General features: G+C 45.0%; 1 protein-coding gene across 5 annotated transcripts in view; it reads right to left on the bottom strand.

Moving 5' to 3' along the window:
• Positions 1 to 18,695, bottom strand: part of LOC105020029 (protein diaphanous homolog 3) — a 309,867-nt gene that overhangs the window by 201,271 nt on the left and 89,901 nt on the right. The gene's annotated exons all lie outside the window — the stretch shown is intronic.

The raw sequence follows: 18,695 nt of genomic DNA on the forward strand, positions 1-18,695 counted from the left end.
TTCTCGTCCAACCAATTTACATAGAATAACATTCACACAGAGCATGTTCTACTGAAACAGACCAGTTGATGTCATCCAAGAGTACAACAACTAGGACATACAAGCACTCTGGGATGACAATAAAAGTTGATTTAGAAAAGGAAGTGCCTTTTTTATGGTATAAAGCGACGCGTCTGGGCTCCATCAGGTTTGCATCATGATAGGGAGGTGGGAAAATTAAGCGTTGAGGCTGGCCTGGATCACTCTGTGTTTGTTTTGAACCTATTAAACGTCAGCAAATTCAGAAAGGCGGAGATTAACCTCCCCCAACAGACCAATGGATGTAGCACCTAATAGACTAAAAGATGCTGATTTGACTCCATCTAAATCCCATGTCCCTTCTTTCACGTCGTAACATCCTTCCCTTTGGCAGCAGGACAGTTGGGAAATAGGCCTAAAACGAATGGGATGAACACATTTACAACCAATTTACATCCAGTCCAAGCCAGAGACTGCACTTTCCCCCGTCACAGAGTTAAAATAAACCTGATTATTTGACCATGTTACACAGTGTTCACAGGCCAGCGAACAGTGACTCAGTCTACCTGATAAATATGAATTATTTCACCATTTCCTGAGAGACGCAAGTTCCCCTCCTGTGTGGGTCTCTATCATGTCAAGTGTTTGACATTGCCATGAGCCTGCTGGACTGTTCACGGGAAACTCACCAGGCTAGCAGGAAAAAAGACCTAGAAACTGCTACTGTTAAGTGTATTGATTATATATATTTTTATTAATCTAAATATTGTGCGCATATATACATTGGGGAGAACTGTGGGGAGTGGGGAGAAGTATTTGATACACTGCCGATTTTGCAGGTTTTCCTACTTACAAAGCATGTAGACGTCTGTAATGTTTATCATAGCTACACCTCAACTGTGAGTGACGTAATCTAAAACAAAAATCCAGAAAATCACATTGTATGCTTTTTAAGTAATTAGTTTGCATTTTATTGCGTGACATAAGAATTTGATACATCAGAAAAGCAGAACTTAATATTTGGTACAGAAACCTTTGTTTGCAATTACAGAGATCATACGTTTCCTGTAGTTATTCACCTGGTTTGCACACACTGCAGCAGGGATTTTGGCCCACTCCTCCATACAGACCTTCTCCAGATCCTTCAGGTTTGTCGCTGGGCAATACGGACTTTCAGCTCCCTCCAAAGATTTTCTATTGGGTTCAGGTCTGGAGACTGGCTAGGCCACTCCAGGACCTTGAAATGCTTCTTACGGAGCCAATCCTTAGTTGGCCTAGCTGTGTGTTTCAGGTCGTTGTCATGCTGGAAGACCCAGCCACAACCCACTTTCAATGCTTTTACTGAGGGAAGGGGATTGTTGGCCAAGATCTCACAATACATGGCCCCATCCATCCTCTCCTCAATACGGTGCAGTTGTCCTGTCCCCTTTGCAGAAAAGCATCCCCAAAGAAAGATGTTTCCACCTCCATGCTTCACGGTTGGTATGGTGTTCTTGGGGTTGTATTCTTCCTTCTTCTTCCTCCAAACACGGCGAGTGGACTTCAGACCAAAATGCTCTATTTTTGTCTCATCAGACCACATGATCTTCTCCCATTCCTCCTCTGGATCATCCAGATGGTCATTGGCAAACATTAGACGGGCCTGGACATGCGCTAGCTTGAGCAGGGGGATCTTGTGTGTACTGCAGGATTTGAATCCATGACGGCGTAGGGTGTTACTAATGGTTTTCTTTGAGACTGTGGTCCCAGCTCTCTTCCGGTCATTGACAAGATCCTGCCATGTAGTTCTGGGCTGATCCCTCACCGTCCTCATGATCATTGATGCCCCACGAGGTGAGATCTTGCATGGAGCCCCAGACCGAGGGAGATTGACCGTCATCTTGAACTTCTTGTTCATTTTCTAATAATTGAGTCAACAGTCGTTGCCTTCTCACCAAGCTGCTTGCCTATTGTCCTGTAGCCCATCCAAGCCTTGTGCAGGAGTGTGTGGACAGGTGTCTTTTATACAGGTAACAAGTTCAAACAGGTGCAGTTAATGAGTGGAGAACAGGAGGGCTTCTTAAAGAATTTTCTTTTACTAGTTGGTAGGTGATCAATTACTTATGTCATGCAATAAAATGCAAACTAATTACTTAAAAATCATACAATGTGATTTTCTGGATTTTTCAGTCTCTCACAGTTGAAGTGTACCAATGATAAAAATTACAGACCTCTACATGCTTTGTAAGAAAACCAGCAAAATCGGCAGTGTATCAAATACTTGTTCTCCCCACTGTACGTATATACTTTGTTTTTCACCCCATCGCAACAGAATAACTGCGAAAGATTCAAACTACATTTTCATATATTTGAGCCTCTCAGTTTGAGCGTCAGCCTGTCAAACTTGCTTTCATTAATGCTTTATTTGAAGGGCCAGAAAAATACAAAAAGGCTAGCAATATGAATAAAATGAAGGAAAAAAAAGTAGTCCATCTCTCAGCCTCTCTCATAAAACCACCCAAAACCCAATAATGGCTGTAGAAACATAACACTGACTGGAGTTCAGTCATCACGCTCTTCATAGACACCCCTGTCTGAAGCTCTGATGGGTGAACAACAGGCTCCAGAGAGCATCAACAGGCAATGCTTCTTTTAAAAGGACATAGGGGGGAGTAAAAAACACCAATTTTAAAGAGAAGAGGAGGAAGCAGACTAATGCGTGAAGAAGAGGCAAGAACACCAATGGGAAAGCAGCAATTTTCAAAAGAGGCGAGGAGAAACACTCAGCAAAGGGAAAAAAAAGCAAAAGGACAGGAGTGAGGGTGGATGGGCAGGTGGGTGGATAAATGGATGGAGGCAGATTGATTAAAGAGTGGAGATGGAGCATTGGAGGGAGGGAGTGGGCAGACTAATCTATACAGTTAGAAGGGTTAAGGAGGAGGTTGGACCAGTGCTACTCTGAATCCCAGCGGTACACAGCCTATTATTCCACAACGAGCAGCACAACGCCAGTCCACATTCCAAACTGCACCTTATTTCCTGAATAGTACACTCCCTCTCATCTGGTCCCATAGGACTCCGGTCAAATGTAGTGCACTGCGTAGGGTAGGGGAAAAGTGTGCTGATTGGGACTCATCCCAGGCCCAGGGGAAGGCAGGGGTCATTTACAGTGAAGTAGAAACTGCGAGGTTTCTTTCCCTAGACGGTTCAGTTATACGTAGTCCATATGGCAGAGTAGAGCTATCTGCTTCTAACACCAATCGCATCGTGATAACCGGAGGAACACAGAACAGCAGCCTTGGCCAGATTTCTCAGAGCAGTGGTCCTTGAAACGGAAAAACCTCCCGGGGGAACGAGCCACGTTTCATCCAGCTCACATGATGCACATATTCAGGGGCCCTGGGATTGGCTGAAGCTTTGAAACAGCTCACATGGTTCACAAAAGGTGCTCTGGGATTGGTTGACGAGCTGAATGTTTTGTGCCAATTATGGAATAGAGGCCTGAAAACTTGTGCACGGACTTGGCGCCGTCTGTGGGAAAAGTTTCTTTTTTTATTTACTTTTATAATATTATTTACTTTTTATCTTCTATCTGTAGTTTGTGAGAAATGTGTGTTTCATAGAGAGATAGGGAGGGAGACGGCGAGGCTGAGAAAAACAGGGGAATGAAGTGATGGGGGGGGGGGGTGTCTAAGGCAGAAGCCGAGAGGGATGTTAATCTATATGGGGTCAGAGGAGAGTGTGTAGCAGCGGATTTCTATAGAACTAATATTAGTATGAAGCCTGGTGGCATTTCAGCGATGCACCCTATCCTCCCCCCCCCTCCCAGGGGGTTAATCCAGGTCCTCCTACCCAACAAATGCGCTGGAGAAGAGATCCAACGCCGCCGCTCTGAGAGTCATGGACGGCTCCCCAGATGGCAGCGCCCGGTTTCCTTAAAACCCACAGGCCACTAGTCAGAAGGAGTTCACGGGAACAGGAAGTGGGCGACCGCAGAAACAAACCTCACGGCTCAGTGACGTAAACACGGAAGCTTGCTTCAGTCGTGTTTCAGGCGGCACAACGGGACCGCGAAAGAGCCGCGATTAAATAAGGTAACACCAAGATCCAGGGACCGAATATAGATTTCTGTACCTTCAGAAGAGGATCTCGGCCTTCATATCAAGGGGTGCGTCATTCCACATAGTGGGCACCGCTTCTGACTGGCAGACGCTGGTGAGAAAAGGGCACTACAGAGCGGGTAGACTGAGGGGAACTTGGAAGGAGAAGTTCACAGGAAACAGGCTGCCATTAGGGGCGCTTGGAGGAACAATATGAGACACCGGAAACGTCTCAATAACAAGTGGCGACACGACCGGTAGGCGACACGACTGGTAAAGAGGACAATGATCCTGCTCCTGGTCCCTGGGGAGCATGGTCTGAACATTAAAAACAGTAACCGCCGATGACCCAGGCTGTGCAGCACCCACCACCTAAATCCCAAACAGCACCCTAATCTCTACAAAGCCCTGAGGTCTCTGGTCAATTCCAGTCCGCTAAATATGGAACAGGGTAGGATTTGGGATGCATGCAGCGTATCCCAACACCGTGGGAGTGATGGGGAGAACGTAGGTCCTACCGGGGGAAAATATTTTATTCAGTGTTGTCCCACATCATCAGAGACTATCGATTGGCTGAGCCTGACTGAGCTAACGGAAGATTGACTTCACACAGGGAAGCAAATACATGCAAGTTCATATAGGGAGGGAGAGAGGGAGGGAGGAATGGGAGAATGAGAGAAAAGGGTATTGAGAGAGAAGAAAGAGGGAAAGAGGAAAGAGACAGCAGGGAGAGAAGAGAAAGAAGCACAGAGGTAGGCGAGATACAATTTTAAATGAGAATGAATTACGGTTGGAGAGAGGGTGTGTGTGTGTGTGTGTGTGTGTATAAAGGCACCCACAGCTGAACGTCTGCTCATATTAGGATGCAGGTCTGGTGCTCTTCTAATCAACAAGCCACATGCCTCCCAGCATCAAATAATCAAATCCTAGCATGTATGTCAGCAGGGAACCTCAAGGTGACGCCAAACGGGGAGGGGGGGTTCTGGGGGGGTTCACTGTGCCGTACGTCTCCGCTCCCCTCGCTGAATTGAATTTGTCAAAACGAGGACGCACGGGGGAGACGTGTCGGGACGACTTCATCCGCTTGTTGATGAATTTGGTTTTACGGGTCAGAGAATAATGTGCGGGCGATCACATATCGAGTCCAAGAGGAGAGGCCGGGGGTCGGGCGGGGGTCGGGCGGGGGTCAGGCGTGACCAATCAGAGCGAAACATTTCATTATGCACATCAAGGGAAAAACGCAAATGAGAATATTGATGTTCCAATCAAAAGACAACAGCTCCCTGACATTACGAGATGCGTTAAATTGCATTTTTATTATTGCCTCCGGCCCAGAATCAGTACTAGGAGAATGTCCACTAATAGAAATATTTGCAAACTCAGCACTTTCTGGGCAACATAGAAAGGAATCTGTGATCACTCCTCAAGCCACCAATGGCATCCCAATTGGCATCAGGTTCTCCAACAGTGGAAGGTGGTGGTGGTGTAGACAGTTTGGCTGTCCTTTCTTCAGGGTCACAAAGGAAAACACTGAAACGTAATCTGTCTCGGGCTGTTTGCCCTATCGCTTCATCAACCCCTAATCCACCATAGATTCAAAACTACTCCAACCAGTCTTCGTCAGTGTACATAACATTCATCATCATCATCGCCTTCGCTAGTTGACCTACGTTGACATTCCTTACCTTATGTTTAATTGTGATTTTATCCAAAGAAATTCTATCATTACAAGTGAAGAGGTGTTTTCACGGTTGGCAGCAGTAAACCAAGTACATCCTCTTGAAAATATATTTTATGTAAAGGAAAATATTGCCAAAATACAGAAAATGTGTGAAGTACATATGAAACAGCCTTTTAACCCTCAACTACATCTTCAATTTCCATTTACTTGCTATGTTGATACTAAAGCAGTAAAAAACAGCAACAACAATAAGAAAACAGCTTGTCCGCTATGTTCAGTTGCCCATCTCCATCTTTTTATTGGCCAGTCGGAGATCTGGCATTTTCTTTGCAACCTCTGCCCAGAAGACAAGCATCCCAGGGTGGCCTCGTCATTACGGACTTGGACACTGGTGTGTTGTGGGTACTATTTCATGAAACCTCTGAGGTCCTCAACTAGACACTAATGATTTTGTCCTCTTGCACAGTTCTGCACTGGGACCTCCCACTCCTCCTTCTATTCTGCTTAGAGCCAGTGTGCTCTGCTCTGTGAAAGGAGAAGTACACACACAGCATGGTACAAGACCAATTTCTCTGAACAAGAATAGACTGACATATTTCTAAAGAATGTTTTTTGTTTCTGGACATTCTGTAATCTGACACGCAATTACTGACGCTGAAGATGCTGAACGAGTCTAAAGAAAGCCGCTTGTGTTGCTTCTGTAATCAGCAGTCCCAGCTGTGCTAGCATAACTGCAAAATTATTTTCTAATGATCAATTAGCCTTTTAAAATTATAAACGTGTAATAGCAAACGTGACGCTGGAACACAGGAGTGATGGTTACCGACGTCGGGCCTCTGTACTCCTATGTAGATGTCATAAAAAATCTGCCGTTTCCAGCTGATCCCAAACTTCTGAACGGCAGAGTATTTCCACAGAGTGAAAATAAAGCATGTTCAATTAACATTCCACACAGGTAATAGACCTGCATGTAACCTCCACGCGATGGACCGTCTATCTCCATACAGCTGACACTGGGGTGGAGAAGTGCGCGTGTGCGTGCGTGTGTGTGTGGATCATAGAAATTAAGAAGCTCTGAAAGGGTGGAGGAGTGTCACCACGGTGTTGATGGACACCGGAATGGTGGCAGCCGGACACAGAGACGCCACTCGGGCAGAGGAATGGGTCTCTGACGTCAGAAGAAAACACGATTCAGCCCCACAACAGGGATGTGAGGTGACCCGGGTCGGCAGGGATACTGAGTGGGCCGGGCGCCTGACGAGAGATCCATTGAAATGCACAGCTCAACGGGCGGAGAGCTGCTAGTTTTTCATCATCAGCAGGTGAGGCAGAGTGCATAGAAAGATAATCAGTTGATCCATAGGGAGGATTATTTCACAGGAGGCATCAGGTCAATGTCGGGGGGGGTCACCCAACAGAGGAACAGAGAGAAAGATGGGCGGGGAGACAGAGGGTTGAGAGACAGGGGGATGAGACAGAATCCTGTAATAATGGTATAATTGACAAAATCCTCTTTTTGGTGTCAGGTACATGAATGACGTCAAATGCCTCCTCTTCCTCCATCTTCATCTGTCACTACCGCCTCGTTGGCAGAGACGTGGGCCAGAGAAAACATTTTTAAAAAGCCTGAGAGAGCTGAACCGCTGGGTAAGTGTTCATCTATTGCTGAGCAAATGATTGCTTCCTCCATGTCTCCACCATTCTCCACATCACTCCATCCTTGAAGGTTAGTCGCCTGAACACACAACAGCTCTACAGGCGATGAACAATCAGAGGAAGGCGGTCTCACCATGTCTTGTTCCGTGACAATTACAGAGAACGGGTCTCGAAAAGACCTTTGAAAACAAATAAAAAGATGCCGTGGATCCCTCTTGAATTTGTAGCCATGGCGACAGTGGCTTTATTCGTTCTTCTTCTCCTGGTGAAGAGCAGGTGCATGGTGGAGGACCAGCTGAGTGCCTTTCGACAGCACCCTCACACCGACAAGAACAAAGCAGGAGAAGGCATACTGGGGGCATCCCAAATGCCTCCCCATTCCCCCACGTAGTGCACAACTCTCTAACAAGGCACACACAAGCACAGCGCGTCATTTGTGAGGCGAAGAGAAAAATAATCGCCACACGTAGAGCAACGTAGGCCTGTAGTCTGGCACTAACTGGAGTGCTCATTGAAGTGTGTGTGTGTGTGTGTGTGTGTGTGTGTGTGTGTGTGGGGGTGATCAAAGGGCCTACGTCCGTCGCACCACACATGCCCCTTCACAAGAACAGTCTGACCACCTCCCTGGCAGGCTCTGCGCCTCGAGGTCCGGCAGAGAACGCTACAAACCGGATCAGCGCCGGGGCCCGGATGAAGGAGGAACAGTGTGGCCTTGTCTCATCACGCTGTAGGGACGATTGGTGCCTGTAAGCTCAATAGAGGCTATAAGCCAGGGAAGGCGCTCTCCTCCGGGCGGGTAGGTTCAGGCAAGCGCTTCTGGCTTGAGCGAGCGGTGTGACAGGAGAGGAGAGATGCAAGGGGGAGTCCCTGATGGGTCAGAGGTGTGTCCCACGGCACGTCTGAGAAGACACAGTAGGCAGGGTCCCAAGCAGAACCCTATATAGTCCGCAGGGTGTCAACGCGAGTAGGAGTTAGGACATGTCATCAATACGCGTCTGCTAGTTCACACAGTCAGCCTCGCAGTGGAAGCCGCGGCGATAAGCAGTGAGACACTGCAAGGTTAATGCATGCAGACTGACATTCACAGAGGCTGCGATATGACAGCAATCGGAAGGACGCCAAATGACGCGAGGAAGATCAATGAATCAAGTACATCAGGAAGGCAGATTTCCAGACGAGGCATCTTTTAAAACTATTAACGAGTTTACAGTAATTACATCTTGCGACACCAGTGGGGGAAAATGTCAGTGTCCCAAAAAAAAGCAACATATTTCCATCTTCACGCACTACTTTTGACCAGGGGCGGTGGCATCTGAATAAAAGGGGCACGCTATGTAGGGGAAAAGAGTGCCATTTGGGACACAGAGTTGGTGTCAGTCAGGTCAGGAAGTGCCCATGGTAACATATGTACCGACACACACCAGTTGTTAGGCAGGCGGGGTACGTTGGAGACGGATGGGTGGCGGCCCGGGCTGCGCCGCCGTACACACAGTCAACATTAAAACACAGAGAAAAACAGATTCATCACACTATTCCCCAGGAAACAAAAACAGCCATAAATCATAAGGAAAAAATGAGGCACCTTATCTGACTAACTTCATGGCTAAGGTAGCTTGACTTCGCCTTGACTCTGGGGTATACTCCCGAAGGCTGTGTGACTGTGTGTACACACGTTTGTGTGTGTGTGTGTGTGTGTGTGTGTGTGTGTGTGTGTGTGTGTGTGTGCGCGCTACTCAACCGTGTTCGTACACGGGGCTGGATTTAGTTACAGAGGGACAGACATTTCCTAAATGATACTGCTCTCCCTAAAACCGGTGAGAAAAAACGTTCCAAACACAATGAATGCATAGACCTAAAATTGCAAAACGTGTATTTTTAGTGCTTTTGGAGCAACTTAGTGTGTCTAAAAACTAATAACACAACATTTAAAACGCAATTGATCGAATGTATTCATTTTCACTCTGTTTTCCATTGGTTAATATGACTCTATGGCATGTCTCTGAGGAACAACATCAGATTCTGCTCTATTTTCTCTTTCTTTATAATTTCCTTAATTCTTTGTCTTCTTTTGTTTGTTTGTTGTCACACAAAGGATTTATAGGAAACCTTTAATGCCATATCTCAGTTGAATAGCGGATAAGCCAGAAGACAGTCATAAGAGAACGATTCCCATAATATACTGCCTCTCTGCTACGGGGAGATTAAACTCTGAAAACCCGGTTTCAAAAATAGCCTTCAGTTGATTTAAAAAACGCGACTAAAGGAAAACAGATTCTCCCATTGGAGTATATTGAACAACGGTTCATTTTAGCACATCAGATTTTTCAGAAAGTTTTGTTGTGCATTTTGTTATAAATACTGAAAATTTATGAAACAGCCATCGTGAATAGATAAACAGGTTCTTCACCGGTCCGGGTTCTGCCAGTAACCTACACCATCTGGGAACAAAAGACAGAAAACAGAAGGGCGTGTGTGTGCGCGCATGTTAGTATGTGTGTTGGGGGGATTCAGGACAAGATAATTCTGCTGTTTCTCCAATCACCCCCCGGTGAGGATTATCTAATTCCATAAAACCATTCTATCTGGAAAACCACGTGTGAAACCATTTCCTGTCCCTTCTTCTGTGGGATCTTGTTTTGCCTTTAAATGAGGGCATTCATCTAAATGCCCCATATTTGCTTCAGGTTGATAGCTGCAGTAGTTTTCCAGTTCAACAGACTGAATCGACCTACTCCATAAAGTACACTAATACCTCAGCTATAACACCCTATATTACCACAGTTACTCGTTGGAAAACACAGGTGGGTGTGGTAAAGAGGTGAATGGAATGCAGGTCATGGGGAAATATGGACTACAAATTAGCATTACAAATTAGGTGAACTTTGCAGGAGATTTTCTGCAAGTATCTTCATTAATTCTGAAAACCATTGTTACAGAGCTGTGAAATCTACACGGGCTCAAGCTACCCCTCTCTACCCCTCTGCCCCACACTTTTGGCAGGACATAACAGTAAGAGTATTTAGGAAATAATCATACATTTAGAACATAACAATTGAAGTATTACAAATAACATTTAAGATTGTCAGCAGGACAGTCAGTAAAATAATAATCAAAAGAAGAAAATAATATGTAAAATACCAGTCAACTGTTTGTGGACAGGGGCTTCCAAACGTTTAACTGGTGCTGAATACAGGATATAGGGACGGGGTCTAACTCTCATCTAAGGTCTTAGAAACCTTGCACGGTGGTAGGGCTGCACGATCAATCAAACTCTAATCTAAATTGCAATATTGACATGAGCAATATCCAATTCAGCGATTTTCAGCCCCAAAAAAGGGTGAGAGAGATGGGCTTCACGCGAGGCAACGGGCTCACATCGTATATAATCGTTTTTCTAGCAGGTGCTGGAGGTATTTCTGTAGATGACTTAAATACCTGGATTCATTTCTGTTTAAATACTTGATGTTTAGTTTGAGTTAACACTGCAACTGCTAGCGAAGACATCTGCTTCAAGTTAGTGAGTGGCACCAAGATATGGTTTCACATACACAACAGCATGGTTATTAAAAGTCTCGGCTTCAACACTGGTGCCTACAAACACACTTAAAACTAGAGAGAATGTACCTCAAGGGTTGAGAAATATTGCCTAACCAGCTTTGGCAATGGCACTGACATAGCAAACGCCATTGCATTAAATGAGCAGTTAAATGACAAGTTAAACATTTTGACACACGCTTCAGATTGGTAGTTGTGCAAAATGTTTCAAAAACACTGAACTTCACTGTGTATTTAACTAGATTTGTATTCAGTTGAATGCCACAGGGTGTATTTAACTAGATTTGCATTCAGTTGAATACCACAGGGTGTATTTAACTAGATTTGCATTCAGTTGAATACCACAGTGTGTATTTAACTAGATTTGTATTCAGTTGAATACCACAGTGTGTATTTAACTAGATTTGTATTCAGTTGAATACCACAGTGTGTATTTAACTAGATTTGTATTCAGTTGAATACCACACTGTGTATTTAACTAGATTTGTATTCAGTTGAATACCACAGGGTGTATTTAACTAGATTTGTTTTCAGTTGAATACCACAGGGTGTATTTAACTAGATTTGTGTTCAGTTGAATACCACACTGTGTATTTAACTAGATTTGTATTCAGTTGAATAACACACTGTGTATTTAACTATATATGTATTCAGTTGAATAGCACACTGTGTATTTAACTTGTTTTTTATTCAGTTGAATAGCACACCATGTAATTAACTCAATTTTTATTCAGTTGAACAGCAAACTGTGTATTTCATCCAAATGGCGCAGCCCTACCCAGTGGTTTAACATTTAGATAAATTACAGGAATTGTTTAATATTTTGGACACGCTGTCAGGGAAAGCAGCATGGTTTTAGGTTCTGTTCTGTGCATCTCCAGATGCTGTGCTTTAGCCCTTCCTGCGGAAGGAGACGGGTTTACCTGGGTGCAACAGCAAGGCCGTGCTCACTGAGCCTGTACTTCGTCAAGGTTTTTCCAAGATTTTGATCAGGAGAAATGGTCAAATATTTTGCCATGGTGTCAACTAAGGGCCAGACAACAGGGTTGTTTGCTTGGTTATTCTGTTTGTTTTGCCCAATAGTTGAGCTAGTTTTGTTCTCTCCTGAGCATCTCCCTCCTTCCCCATCTAACCCCTCTCCCACACACCCCACACACCTCTCCCACCCCACCCCACCCACCCTACACACCACCTCCCCAGCCTCCGCCCACCACTTCCTGTACCACCCCCCGCCCCTCCCTAACCCCTCCTGCCCACCCATTCAAACTGAATCAATGCCCAACCCTACCAACAGAGTTCAGCGTCGACTCACACTGCCAATGCTGACGTGGGCCTCAAGAAAAACTTGGAAAGCTGATGCAATGATGACATGCTGTGTCATCTTCCTGGTTAGATGTCTATCGGTTGGACAGAGTTTCTATAGCAACTGCAGATGGAGACCTCTCCCAGACAGTTTCCCGGTTCAAAGAAAAGACCAAGTCCACTACAGTATAGATCAGTGCTGCCTAACTCTGTTCCTGGAGATCTGCCATCCTGGATGTTTTTCTCTCAAAATTCTGCCCAGACTAACCTGATTGAGCTTTTCATCAAGCTAATTATTACCATCAGGTGTGCTGGGTGGAGTTTGAGAGAAAACCAACAGGACAGCATCTCAACCAGGACCAGGGTTGGCCAGCATTGACTTGAGACCCACCTGAATCAGAATGGGATTAAGGGACATTCTAGGTGAGAGACTCGACCACTGCTCTACGGTCTCTTCATAATGAAACAGACAGGAGTACTTGAAGGCAGTCACATCCCCAGCAGAATGCGTTGACATTTAAATGGAACAAGCTAGAAAGGAAAACAAAAGCTGGGTCTTTGTAAAACTGACTGACAAGCCTTGGCGTGAGTGTGCGCATATGGTATACTAACCATTTCAACATTTACTCACTAATACAGTGTCCTGCGGCAAATCATGACTAGTGAGGACTTCCTGCTGGTCCTCACTTTTTATAAACTGCCTATGTAGGCTAAGGGTTAATGTTAGGGTTATAATGGAGTTTTCAGGGTTAATGTTAGGGTTATAATGGAGTTTTCGGGGTTAATGTTAGTTATAATGGTGTTTTCGGGGTTAATGTTAGGGTTATTATGGTGTTTTCGGGGTTAATGTTAGGGTTATAATGGTGTTTTCGGGGTTAATGTTAGGGTTATAATGGTGTTTTCGGGGTTAATGGTAGGGTTATAATGGTGTTTTCGGGGTTAATGTTAGGGTTATAATGGTGTTTTCGTGGTTAATGTTAGGGTTAAAATGGTGTTTTCGGGGTTAATGTTAGGGTTATAATGGTGTTTTAGGGGTTAAGGTAAGGGGTTGGAAAATATTTCATATTTAACGCAAATCAATCGTGACCCCCAAAAATGTCCTCACAAGTACAGTAAAACAAGTGTGTTTGCATTGTGTGTGACTGTAGTGTGGTATTCGTGCGTGTGACTGTCGTGTTGTATTCGTGCGTGTGACTGTAGTTTTGTATTCGTGCGTGTGACTGTAGTGTTGTATTCGTGCGTGTGACTGTAGTGTTGTATTCGTGCGTGTGACTGTAGTGTTGTATTCGTGCGTGTGACTGTTGTGTTGTATTCGTGCGTGTGACTGTAGTGTTGTATTCGTGCGTGCCTGCATGTGTCAGCCTCTCCAGTGGGACTCGTCTAAATACAGAACAGGTTTGAGTACTGTGGAGGAGGTAAGAACCATGTCGGCAGCAAGGAGACCACAGCGCTATCTGATTTGTAGATAAAAGTAAAGCAGCTGGTTTAACATTTCTGAGTAATCAGCCTTTCCATCCACCTCCATGCAGAAGACAGGATGCAAAAAATAAATAAAATCCCAGGTGTTTCCCCCCAATCAAGATTTTCAAAGTTTCAAGAATTTCTTTAAGGACAAAAGTTTACTTTGTTAACTGCTAATCGGAAGTTAGCGATATGTTAACGTACATTTTTATTATAAAATAAAATTTGCTCTAAGAACACCCAACACATCTAACAAAGTGCGGAAATAAGCCTTTTATGGGGTATTTTTAAGGGCTTGTAATTTTTTGAACTGCACATGCTAGAAGTTGAATGTTTTTTTTCCATTGGACTGCTGACAAAGTCAAATTAATATACATTTGAGGCAACCTAAGTGATGTTGGAGCTCCTCCATGTGTGGAAGGTCTCACCCCAGCATAATCAAAAGCCAATCCATTTCACAGAAACTAGAGAGACATTCTTTGTTGGCCAATCACAGATGTTTACAACACACAAATAGCCGCTCACGTGTAAAAGACGGCGGTTCCCAAGTGGGTTTTTTTCCACTCTTGACCTACTGCCTTGAGCCTAGCGCACGACCTCACTGCAGAGAAATACATCTTATACTTTGAAAATAGCATCTAGACAGTCAGCACAGCAAGCATTGGATATGGTCTCATTCCCCCCAAAAATTTGGCTTAGACTCTAGAGGGTTTTAAAAGTATATTTATATTTATTACGTTTTTGGCTTAGCAAACTTGAGTTAACAGAAGTTAAATGTAACGTAAGTTAATTTAGCCTGATAATGATTTTCACAGTTAACTTAAATGTTAAACTCTTAACGAAAATGTTAACTTGTTTAATTTACGATTTGGTGCCCGGCTCTGACCCAAAGACTATGTGGGTCTCATAGAGCCTGGCTCTTTTAACATTTATTACTGGAAAGTGTTCTGCTCTTTTCCCAGGTTGAATACAAATGCTGGGGTTTTGTTGGTTGACTGCAAAGAAATGTATTAGGTAGAGAAAAAAAAAAAAAGATCCAATTTTGTCTTGATCAATTCATGTAGAACTGGTTGATTAGGTTGGCCAATTATGTGGAATATCTTTAGAGAAGATTGGAAGTTTCACCTCACTCTCCCCACAGTACCTCTCCACTCATTGTTCCAAACCACTTTTCACATTTGAGAAATGTCACGGCCCGGACTCCCTTCTGAAAGCTCAATTTAATTATAGATCTCTTTACATAAAGTGATTAGATCAAACTGATATCAACAGCCACACATTGCATGAAATTACTTCCCAAACAGTCATATTTCTTTGACTCCTCCAAGGTTGTTGCTCAGCTTTTGAATGTCACAAAAAAGATAAATAAAAATGTGGGCCCGTTACATCTTGTTTCTAGCCTCAAACACAGGTATTTGTAAATGATGACTATAAATGACAATGTCCCCTCCATCTCCAGCCGTCCCCTCCCTCCATCTCCACCCATCTCCACCCATCTCCACCCATCCCCTCCCTCCATCTCCACCCACCGTCCCTCTCCCCACCCCCTCTCCCCCTCCCTCCACGCCACTCTGTTCTGTTGTGTTGATGGAAAGGACAGTCTGATGAGTATGAGGAAGCAAGGCCAGCCTAATGAGCTGAAACAGGTTAAAAAGGCTACGCTCTGAATTTGAACCAACAAGATCGATGCACATGGAGAAGGCTGTCATTACAGCAACAGACACACCTTTCAAACACTCTGAAACACCATAAAAGGTTTGGGCATACTTCGAGGGGACGGACTTCAGGGGGACAGGGTCAGGGGACAAGGTTCTGGACCTACAAGCAGTTTTCATTTGTCCAACTGCAAAATGTCATAAGAAAATCTAAATCGTATTGTTGGCTTGAAGAGACAAGCCTAATGAACATCCAGCATGTTGACCCGGTTTGTCTGTGCATCCTGTACGTTTGATTATTAGATTATTGGATTACTAGAGCAGCCAGTTAACAATTAACTGTCTTTTAGCTTGACGGAAATATTTTGAACTTTCAAGAAAGAGAACGCTGGAGTACCAAGGAGATGAGAAAGGACAAGAGAGCAAGCTGATCTATGATAATTTCTTAAACTCAGTGTGGGTCCTGTATATTTAAATGACACTGTACTGGCCTATATGCTTTTCTATTGTTGCTGTTCTCTGGATGAACTGGCAGAAGGCCACAGAATCATTCAAGTCGGCTCTCCAGAACAACGCACCCAGACTCTCAGAGGCCCGTCTTCTGATCTAATTTAATCATTGACACGGACTATGAGCATCCAATTACTATAATTTTTAATCAGTGAATAATTGTAATAAAAAAAACTGGAAAAAAGGTGACACGAAGACAATGTAATCTGTTGACTTCACCAGGCAGCCTAATTTGGAAACAACATTGTCTGTATTTCACAACACTAAATATTGCGCTCAAAGCACACAGCTGATAAGGCTTAAAAATACAGGGCCAGAGCCCTTTAAGTATTTGGGTTTTTCTGTCCAAGACTACTATCAGGAGGAGCTGTATTTAGAGTAGATGACAAATAACATATCCAAATATATTTTGGTTTAGCAAACTTGGTAATGGCTTTTAGTTCTCACATCCTCTGGAGGTAAATGACAGCCCATTTGCTAAAAAGATGCAGGCAAACCAATTTTTTTAACCCAAAGCATTAATTATTTTTCTGGATCCTATTTTGACCACAGCACCACCAAGCATTCCACGAAGACGTTCAATTAAACAGTTTAATTATTTCATGTCTCACTGAAAACCTGGAGCAAAAAACCTCACTGAAAACCTGGAGTCCCTCTCCCCCCTACCTGCCTCTGTCCCTCTCCCCCCAACCTGCCTCTGTCCCTCTCCCCCTACCTGCCTCTGTCCCTCTCCCCCTACCTGCCTCTGTCCCTCTCCCCCTACCTGCCTCTGTCCCCTCCCCCCTACCTGCCTCTGTCCCTCTCCCCCCTACCTGCCTCTGTCCCTCTCCCTCCTACCTGCCTCTGTCCCTCTCCCCCCTACCTCCCTCCCTCTGTCCCTACCTCCCTCCCTCTGTCCCTCTCCCCCCTACCTCCCTCCGTCCCTCTGTCCCCTACCTGCCTCCGTCCCTCTCCCCCCTACCTGCCTCTGTCCCTCTCCCCCCTACCTCCCTCCCTCTGTCCCTACCTCCCTCCCTCTGTCCCTCTCCCCCCTACCTCCCTCCGTCCCTCTGTCCCCTACCTGCCTCCGTCCCTCTCCCCCCTACCTCCCTCCGTCCCTCTGTCCCCTACCTGCCTCCGTCCCTCTCCCCCCTACCTGCCTCCGTCCCTCTCCCCCCTACCTGCCTCCGTCCCTCTCCCCCCTCCCTGCCTCTGTCCCTCTCCCCCCTCCCTGCCTCCTTCTCTTTGATCCACTAACAGATCTAGCCCTAATTACAGGGCAGGTGTATATCACCTGGAGGCAGGGTGTCCCCTCCTAGGCACAGCAATGTTCATTGATTACAGGCATACGATGTAACTGTGGAGATGAGAGTGACGTCATTCTTGTCCTTAGATAGACAAACCTAAAGATTCCAGATAGAAGAGTGCTCCAAAATCAGCTCTAACATTTTCGCCTGTTGAAAAAAAAATAACAGTGAAATGTCCGACAGGGTAACTACAGAGATGAGAAACGGGTGGAAAACAAAAAGATGAATATTTTGAAAACAGAAACTGATGGGAGGGGTCTGAGCCTTTAACTTATAATTCTAGGATGGTAAGAATAACAAGAGTCGGGGTTGGGGGAGTGAGAGAGAGAAATGGTTGAGTGGTTGAGTGGGAAAATGAATGGCCGGGTGGGTGAATGAGTGGGTGGGTGAATGAATGGCCGGGTGGGTGAATGAGTGGGTGGGTGAATGAATGGCCGGGTGGGTGAATGAGTGGGTGGGTGAATGAATGGCCGGGTGGGTGAATGAGTGGGTGGGTGAATGAATGGCCGGGTGGGTGAATGAGTGGGTGGGTGAATGAATGGCCGGGTGGGTGAATGAGTGGGTGAATGAATGGCCGGGTGGGTGAATGAGTGGGTGAATGAATGGCCGGGTGGGTGAATGAGTGGGTGAATGAATGGCCGGGTGGGTGAATGAGTGGGTGAATGAATGGCCGGGTGGGTGAATGAGTGGGTGAATGAATGGCCGGGTGGGTGAATGAATGGCCGGGTGGGTGAATGAGTCCCTCACTACTGTATAACTGGAAAAACAACTACAGCCTTAAACCTGAAGGTCAGTTTTAATACAATATCCAAAAACAATTTCCCATTGTTTGTCACGTTCATTTTTCATAGCGATTTAATACAATTAGGTCAGAGGGCAGCCCCAATGGTATTATGTCAGGGAGGAGGAGGTGTAGGTGTGTGCGTTTTGGTGTAGGTGTGTGTGTTTTGATGTAGGTGTGTGTGTTTTGGTGTAGGTGTGTGTGTGTTAGACAGACAGACGCTATAGACTACATCAACTGCTGTGAAAACAAATTCATTTGGCTAAATAAGATTAAATTACATGCAACAATTGACATTTTCACCCATTTACAGAAATCTGTCACAGAGTCAGGATGACCAAAAGTAGTCTTAACAATGACCAGAGGGGGGCGGTGGGGGGCAGCCCTGTCTAAGACAAGATGAGAGTGAATGAGATGGTGTGATGAGATAAGAGAAAAATATCCTATACTGGAATTACTTATGCAAGTACAAAAACAGACAAAGGAATAATATAGGAACACTAACAACATATTTAACACAAAACCATTCCACCACCTTTAACCTCACAAAATAAACAACTATATGACCCCCGCACATCACTGTCTTTATGACTCTACTGGACTGGTCAGTATGACACCATGACCCCCACCCACATCACTGTCTTTATGACTCTACTGGACTGGTCAGTATGACACCATGACCCCCACCCACATCACTGTCTTTATGACTCT

Source organism: Esox lucius, chromosome 22 (assembly GCF_011004845.1).
Source record: "Esox lucius isolate fEsoLuc1 chromosome 22, fEsoLuc1.pri, whole genome shotgun sequence".
NCBI lineage: Eukaryota > Metazoa > Chordata > Actinopteri > Esociformes > Esocidae > Esox > Esox lucius.